This window comes from Lolium perenne, chromosome 6 (assembly GCF_019359855.2).
Source record: "Lolium perenne isolate Kyuss_39 chromosome 6, Kyuss_2.0, whole genome shotgun sequence".
Taxonomy (NCBI): domain Eukaryota; kingdom Viridiplantae; phylum Streptophyta; class Magnoliopsida; order Poales; family Poaceae; genus Lolium; species Lolium perenne.
In genome coordinates, this window is record NC_067249.2 from 82,712,986 (window position 1) to 82,720,508 (window position 7,523).

The 7,523-nt window shown below is 49.6% G+C and overlaps 1 long non-coding RNA gene across 1 annotated transcript; it reads left to right on the forward strand.

Annotated features, from left to right (window-relative positions):
* Positions 1 to 801: 801 nt before the first annotated feature.
* Positions 802 to 3,158, forward strand: LOC127307850 (uncharacterized). The gene is made up of 3 exons (XR_011747015.1): positions 802 to 994; positions 1,643 to 1,716; positions 2,925 to 3,158. It is a non-coding gene; the product is annotated as an uncharacterized lncRNA (long non-coding RNA).
* Positions 3,159 to 7,523: the final 4,365 nt, after the last annotated feature.

Consider the following 7,523-nt stretch of genomic DNA (forward strand, 5'->3'; position numbering starts at 1 on the left):
GCCTCTCTCTCTCCCCGGCCCAACCCTCTCTCTTTTCCTCCTTCCTCAGTGGCCCATCTCTCCCTCCCATCCCGGCGGCCCACCTCTCCCTCCTAACCTTTTTCTTTCCACCCCGGCGGCCCAAGCCAGCGCAGCTTCGGCGGCCCGCGTACCCTTTCGCTCAGCTTTTCGGGAGAAAGCAATCCTCTCTTCCTCGTCGTCATCTGGCACGCAAGGAGCGTGACCCTGTGGTCCTCACCGAGCTCAACCACCGCACCTGCTCCCTCCCTTCCCCCTTTTATTCCGCATCCGAGGCACAGCGAAACCCTAGCGCCATCTCCCTCTTCCTCCTGCCGCCGCCCCCTCTCTTTTCCCTCTCTTTCTGTGAGGAACACGAACACACCGAGAGCGCCACCGTCACTGCCCGCCATGGCGCCGCCAGCTCCGTCCACCCCAAGCCTCGCCGCTGCCACCGTTGGAACCGCCTCGTCGCCCTCTACGTTCGGGTGCAAGGAATCGAGCTAATACCCTGTAAATCGAGCGCAGTTTCGCGGATTCCTTGCGCTGGTCGTCGTCTTTCTTCTTCGATTCCGGCGAACCTCGGCCTCCCCTGCTTCTTCCGAGCACACGTTGAGCTTCAGGGTGAGAACGCGCACCCCCTAGACCTCCTCTTCCCCTCTCTTGCTTCCTGGATCCTCTTTTCATGTGTTGCCGACCGCTTCCTCCGCAGCAGCTCGCCGGCGACCCTCCTCCGGTGGTCCCCCGCTCCCGGCGCCGCCTCCATCTGGTCCGCGTCGACAAGACGCGCTGCCCGTGCGCCAAGCCTCGCTTCCTGGGGAGCCCTGCGTCGCCCGCGCGCAACCGTGCTGACCGCGGTGACCACCGCCACGGGAACACGCGCTGGCATCCCCTTTCCGTCGAGCACCTTCCGTGCGTGCCTGGATGGTTTGCCACGGTAGCCTCCACGTCAACCCTCGGGCCCCATCCGTCATCCTCTCGGGCTAAGCCCATCCTGGTGAGAAAATCCCCTCAGATCCAGATCTAATCATGTTTGCGAAAAGGCCCCTGCCTTTTTGTTTTTCTTAACCCGCAGTACATGTCCCTGGTGTTTAGCTCGATAACCCCCTGCCAGTTTTGTAATCAACCCGCAGTCCTCTGCCTGTTCTGTTTTTGTTTTCGGGTCCTTTCCCCAATAAAATAAATCCTGTATTTTCTATTTCAACTAATAAAATAAATCTGTTAATAACTTTTAAATGGTATTTCGAAATAAAAAGTGTTGTATATGAAAATTGATCAGGAAAATGTGTTGAACATGAATATGCCATTCATATGTTTGTTTGCATCTCGCATCATGTCGCGCGTTGATAGTTATGCATGTTCACCTCACATATATGCGGAGTATTTCGGATTTCCAACTAGGGATTTCCCCGCCCCGTTTAATATTGAAGTAGCACACCCTTGCCATGATATACCATGCTAACAACCACTTAATTTTGGCGGTAGCAAATGCAACTCCAACTCTAAATTGTTTGTCCGGGGTTCCGACTCCGCTTAAATTGGATAGTTGCATCGCATCATATCTGCCATGACATGCATGCCCGCATCTTGCTCATGCCGGTTCTTTATCCGTAGTAGTAAGACTTGCATACGTTGTGTGTTCCAGCATTTGCTTCTTCCCGGATAGGATCGCGAAGTGGTGTTGTGAGATACGACAAGTTCTTCTGCAGCTTTTCACAGGCGAGCCCACCCCTTCACCTATTTTACATTTACATGCTCTTTTGATCTATTGCTATCCTTATGTTGCGATTCTGTTGTGTCACGTGCCCTATCCACCTGTTACCTATATGTCCGAGATACACCTCCTCGCCCTACCTATTGTTTGTTGTTTGCCAGCTTTGCGAGTCGTAGGCGAGTTTAGGGTTTTGTTGATATCTCGAAATGTTCGGGATATCTTGTTGGGAGGTTATCACATGCTATATCTTTTGTTGGAGATAATCACACTTTACTTTATTGTTAACAACTAAAATTGTAAGCAGAGGCATCTGTGAGCCCCTTTGCGAAAGCATCGGAACTTTGACTCGCTAATGTCCCCTAGGACCCGAGTTCTTGTTATCTGTTCCGAGATTGAGCGCTCTACCCGTACGTGGGGGAATGGGACCCCCATCACCCACTACCTTTCCTCGAGTCTGTTTATTGGGAGCCACAACCTTGGTTTTATTTTGCTCATATGCATGATGCACGATTTACTTCTGTTGCCTTCGGGTGTTTATTTCTGTACTGTACTCATAACGTGGAACGATTAGCGACAGCAGGTTGTTCACACTTAGCTTAGCCGTTGGCACAAACCTCTGGGTCCGTATCGGAGTACGGCCGAACTTCGTCACGGGTAGCTTAGTTGGGTGGCTCCCATTAAACTTTCTCTTGCATTGGGAACGGTCTTGATGTGAGACTCCACCTGTAGTAAGTGGGTTCGAGCATGCGTATGGTTACATTTGGGCAACCCCTGCAGGGTGTACATCTTATCGATAAGCCGTGTCCGCGGTTATGGACGACTTGGAATTGTATAGCTCGATCATAGAACAACTTACACCTTATTTCCTGTTGTTAATAAATTGCTAATAAAACTCTTTCAAAAGTGTGTGTGCCTTTGCAGTACCTCTTGGCGAAGGGGGATCGCATCGGCTGTGTTATGTTTGCAGAGTATAGAACTGCTAGATTATGCGCTTTCTCACCTTTTCTAATAGACGAATGTTGTAGCGTGTCTCTATTGGATAGTAGCTTTGCTGCCGCTAAGCTCCACATATAGCCGGGTGAAGTTTATACCGCCCACCAGCGAGCATAGCTGGTCTTGTCTCGCAAGTACGTGCCAATGGTACTTACCCTCGCCTTCCTTTCTTTTTGTCTCCTCCCCCTTTTGTCGGCAACCGATGGCCCGACTTTGACAGGTACGAGATGATGACGTTAGCAAGGTTACCCTTCCGGCTTGGCCTGGGCCGGGTTATGGACGCCACTGGTTATCTTCAGGACTCTTAGTCCAATTTGTATCTTGTCCGTACTCGGACATATTCGATCTTCTGTATGATTTGGATCTTTGTATTGTATATTTGTATCTTGACTCGTTGGAGTCGTTGTTGTAATATATGTATCTCGTGGGCTCTATTGTAATCCCGTTGTAATGTTACTGCTCGTGTTAATTCCTCTGGCATCACGTGTGTGATTTGTCGCGCACGTCGTGTCGGAGGGCGTCTCTGAGTCGATATCATGCGGATTTCGGCGGGATCGCTGGAATCCTCATGGTACCGGTAACGGGGCGTCACAAGTTGGTATCAGAGCTCAGGTTGACGGTACCCCACTAGTCCAGCCTGTAGGATAACCTTGCCAACGATAGCTGAGTTTAGAGTGTCAAAACTATTTTCTGAAAAACTCGCTAGATAGATCTGATTAGCTCTGATTTTTCTCCTTACCTCAATTCCTTCTCCTCTTACCTTTGCGAGTTTTGAGCCTTCTCTCTTATCTGAGTTTTCTCGAGTCTCAGGTTCCGACGTGGGTTGGACGATCTTTGCCCTCACCTAATAGGTCCGATCTTTGGAGGATCTCGACGGAAGCGCATCATCAACAGCGGAACAACGACTTCTTGTTAGTGGTGTCGACCGTCCTTCATGGAGCAAGAATTCTTGTTAGTGGTGTCGAGGAGATCGACACGTCGCTAGAAGATCCGATAGTTCAACTCTCTCCCCCGTACCTTGAGGTGGGATCTCGGGGCGCGATCCCTTGTTAGTGGTGTCGATTGTAACGGTCCCGGATAGTACCCATAATAGATATGCTTGTTCTTTTTCTTTTGTGCATCATCATGGCATATGCTTCATACCATCCATGTTTTTACAAAATAAAATTATTTTGTAAACTCTAATTATTTTGTTTTCTTCCTCTCATAAGGTTTATTTATTAAACCCCCTTGTCTTCTCTTTTAATAAACCCTAACCCAAAACTATCATACAATAAAACTATTTTTTTGTTTTGTCTATCTCCACCTCTACATTCAAATTCTAAATTTTTTTTGAACTGTTTTCAAATCTGTTGCAAAACAGTTTTGAAAAAGAAAAGAGAAAAGATTTTCAAAATAAAACCCAAACCCCTCCTCTGGGCCTCTCTCTCTCCCCGGCCCAACCCTCTCTCTTTTCCTCCTTCCTCAGTGGCCCATCTCTCCCTCCCATCCCGGCGGCCCACCTCTCCCTCCTAACCTTTTTCTTTCCACCCCGGCGGCCCAAGCCAGCGCAGCTTCGGCGGCCCGCGTACCCTTTCGCTCAGCTTTTCGGGAGAAAGCAATCCTCTCTTCCTCGTCGTCATCTGGCACGCAAGGAGCGTGACCCTGTGGTCCTCACCGAGCTCAACCACCGCACCTGCTCCCTCCCTTCCCCCTTTTATTCCGCATCCGAGGCACAGCGAAACCCTAGCGCCATCTCCCTCTTCCTCCTGCCGCCGCCCCCTCTCTTTTCCCTCTCTTTCTGTGAGGAACACGAACACACCGAGAGCGCCACCGTCACTGCCCGCCATGGCGCCGCCAGCTCCGTCCACCCCAAGCCTCGCCGCTGCCACCGTTGGAACCGCCTCGTCGCCCTCTACGTTCGGGTGCAAGGAATCGAGCTAATACCCTGTAAATCGAGCGCAGTTTCGCGGATTCCTTGCGCTGGTCGTCGTCTTTCTTCTTCGATTCCGGCGAACCTCGGCCTCCCCTGCTTCTTCCGAGCACACGTTGAGCTTCAGGGTGAGAACGCGCACCCCCTAGACCTCCTCTTCCCCTCTCTTGCTTCCTGGATCCTCTTTTCATGTGTTGCCGACCGCTTCCTCCGCAGCAGCTCGCCGGCGACCCTCCTCCGGTGGTCCCCCGCTCCCGGCGCCGCCTCCATCTGGTCCGCGTCGACAAGACGCGTCGTCTGCGCCAAGCCTCGCTTCCTGGGGAGCCCTGCGTCGCCCGCGCGCAACCGTGCTGACCGCGGTGACCACCGCCACGGGAACACGCGCTGGCATCCCCTTTCCGTCGAGCACCTTCCGTGCGTGCCTGGATGGTTTGCCACGGTAGCCTCCACGTCAACCCTCGGGCCCCATCCGTCATCCTCTCGGGCTAAGCCCATCCTGGTGAGAAAATCCCCTCAGATCCAGATCTAATCATGTTTGCGAAAAGGCCCCTGCCTTTTTGTTTTTCTTAACCCGCAGTACATGTCCCTGGTGTTTAGCTCGATAACCCCCTGCCAGTTTTGTAATCAACCCGCAGTCCTCTGCCTGTTCTGTTTTTGTTTTCGGGTCCTTTCCCCAATAAAATAAATCCTGTATTTTCTATTTCAACTAATAAAATAAATCTGTTAATAACTTTTAAATGGTATTTCGAAATAAAAAGTGTTGTATATGAAAATTGATCAGGAAAATGTGTTGAACATGAATATGCCATTCATATGTTTGTTTGCATCTCGCATCATGTCGCGCGTTGATAGTTATGCATGTTCACCTCACATATATGCGGAGTATTTCGGATTTCCAACTAGGGATTTCCCCGCCCCGTTTAATATTGAAGTAGCACACCCTTGCCATGATATACCATGCTAACAACCACTTAATTTTGGCGGTAGCAAATGCAACTCCAACTCTAAATTGTTTGTCCGGGGTTCCGACTCCGCTTAAATTGGATAGTTGCATCGCATCATATCTGCCATGACATGCATGCCCGCATCTTGCTCATGCCGGTTCTTTATCCGTAGTAGTAAGACTTGCATACGTTGTGTGTTCCAGCATTTGCTTCTTCCCGGATAGGATCGCGAAGTGGTGTTGTGAGATACGACAAGTTCTTCTGCAGCTTTTCACAGGCGAGCCCACCCCTTCACCTATTTTACATTTACATGCTCTTTTGATCTATTGCTATCCTTATGTTGCGATTCTGTTGTGTCACGTGCCCTATCCACCTGTTACCTATATGTCCGAGATACACCTCCTCGCCCTACCTATTGTTTGTTGTTTGCCAGCTTTGCGAGTCGTAGGCGAGTTTAGGGTTTTGTTGATATCTCGAAATGTTCGGGATATCTTGTTGGGAGGTTATCACATGCTATATCTTTTGTTGGAGATAATCACACTTTACTTTATTGTTAACAACTAAAATTGTAAGCAGAGGCATCTGTGAGCCCCTTTGCGAAAGCATCGGAACTTTGACTCGCTAATGTCCCCTAGGACCCGAGTTCTTGTTATCTGTTCCGAGATTGAGCGCTCTACCCGTACGTGGGGGAATGGGACCCCCATCACCCACTACCTTTCCTCGAGTCTGTTTATTGGGAGCCACAACCTTGGTTTTATTTTGCTCATATGCATGATGCACGATTTACTTCTGTTGCCTTCGGGTGTTTATTTCTGTACTGTACTCATAACGTGGAACGATTAGCGACAGCAGGTTGTTCACACTTAGCTTAGCCGTTGGCACAAACCTCTGGGTCCGTATCGGAGTACGGCCGAACTTCGTCACGGGTAGCTTAGTTGGGTGGCTCCCATTAAACTTTCTCTTGCATTGGGAACGGTCTTGATGTGAGACTCCACCTGTAGTAAGTGGGTTCGAGCATGCGTATGGTTACATTTGGGCAACCCCTGCAGGGTGTACATCTTATCGATAAGCCGTGTCCGCGGTTATGGACGACTTGGAATTGTATAGCTCGATCATAGAACAACTTACACCTTATTTCCTGTTGTTAATAAATTGCTAATAAAACTCTTTCAAAAGTGTGTGTGCCTTTGCAGTACCTCTTGGCGAAGGGGGATCGCATCGGCTGTGTTATGTTTGCAGAGTATAGAACTGCTAGATTATGCGCTTTCTCACCTTTTCTAATAGACGAATGTTGTAGCGTGTCTCTATTGGATAGTAGCTTTGCTGCCGCTAAGCTCCACATATAGCCGGGTGAAGTTTATACCGCCCACCAGCGAGCATAGCTGGTCTTGTCTCGCAAGTACGTGCCAATGGTACTTACCCTCGCCTTCCTTTCTTTTTGTCTCCTCCCCCTTTTGTCGGCAACCGATGGCCCGACTTTGACAGGTACGAGATGATGACGTTAGCAAGGTTACCCTTCCGGCTTGGCCTGGGCCGGGTTATGGACGCCACTGGTTATCTTCAGGACTCTTAGTCCAATTTGTATCTTGTCCGTACTCGGACATATTCGATCTTCTGTATGATTTGGATCTTTGTATTGTATATTTGTATCTTGACTCGTTGGAGTCGTTGTTGTAATATATGTATCTCGTGGGCTCTATTGTAATCCCGTTGTAATGTTACTGCTCGTGTTAATTCCTCTGGCATCACGTGTGTGATTTGTCGCGCACGTCGTGTCGGAGGGCGTCTCTGAGTCGATATCATGCGGATTTCGGCGGGATCGCTGGAATCCTCATGGTACCGGTAACGGGGCGTCACACCACCCTGGAGATCATTTATTGTTCTTACATGAATTATGCAGTTTATTCAAGTGTGCAGGTATTGCTATGGATGAAGTGAGGAAGAAACTATTCTCTTTATCGCT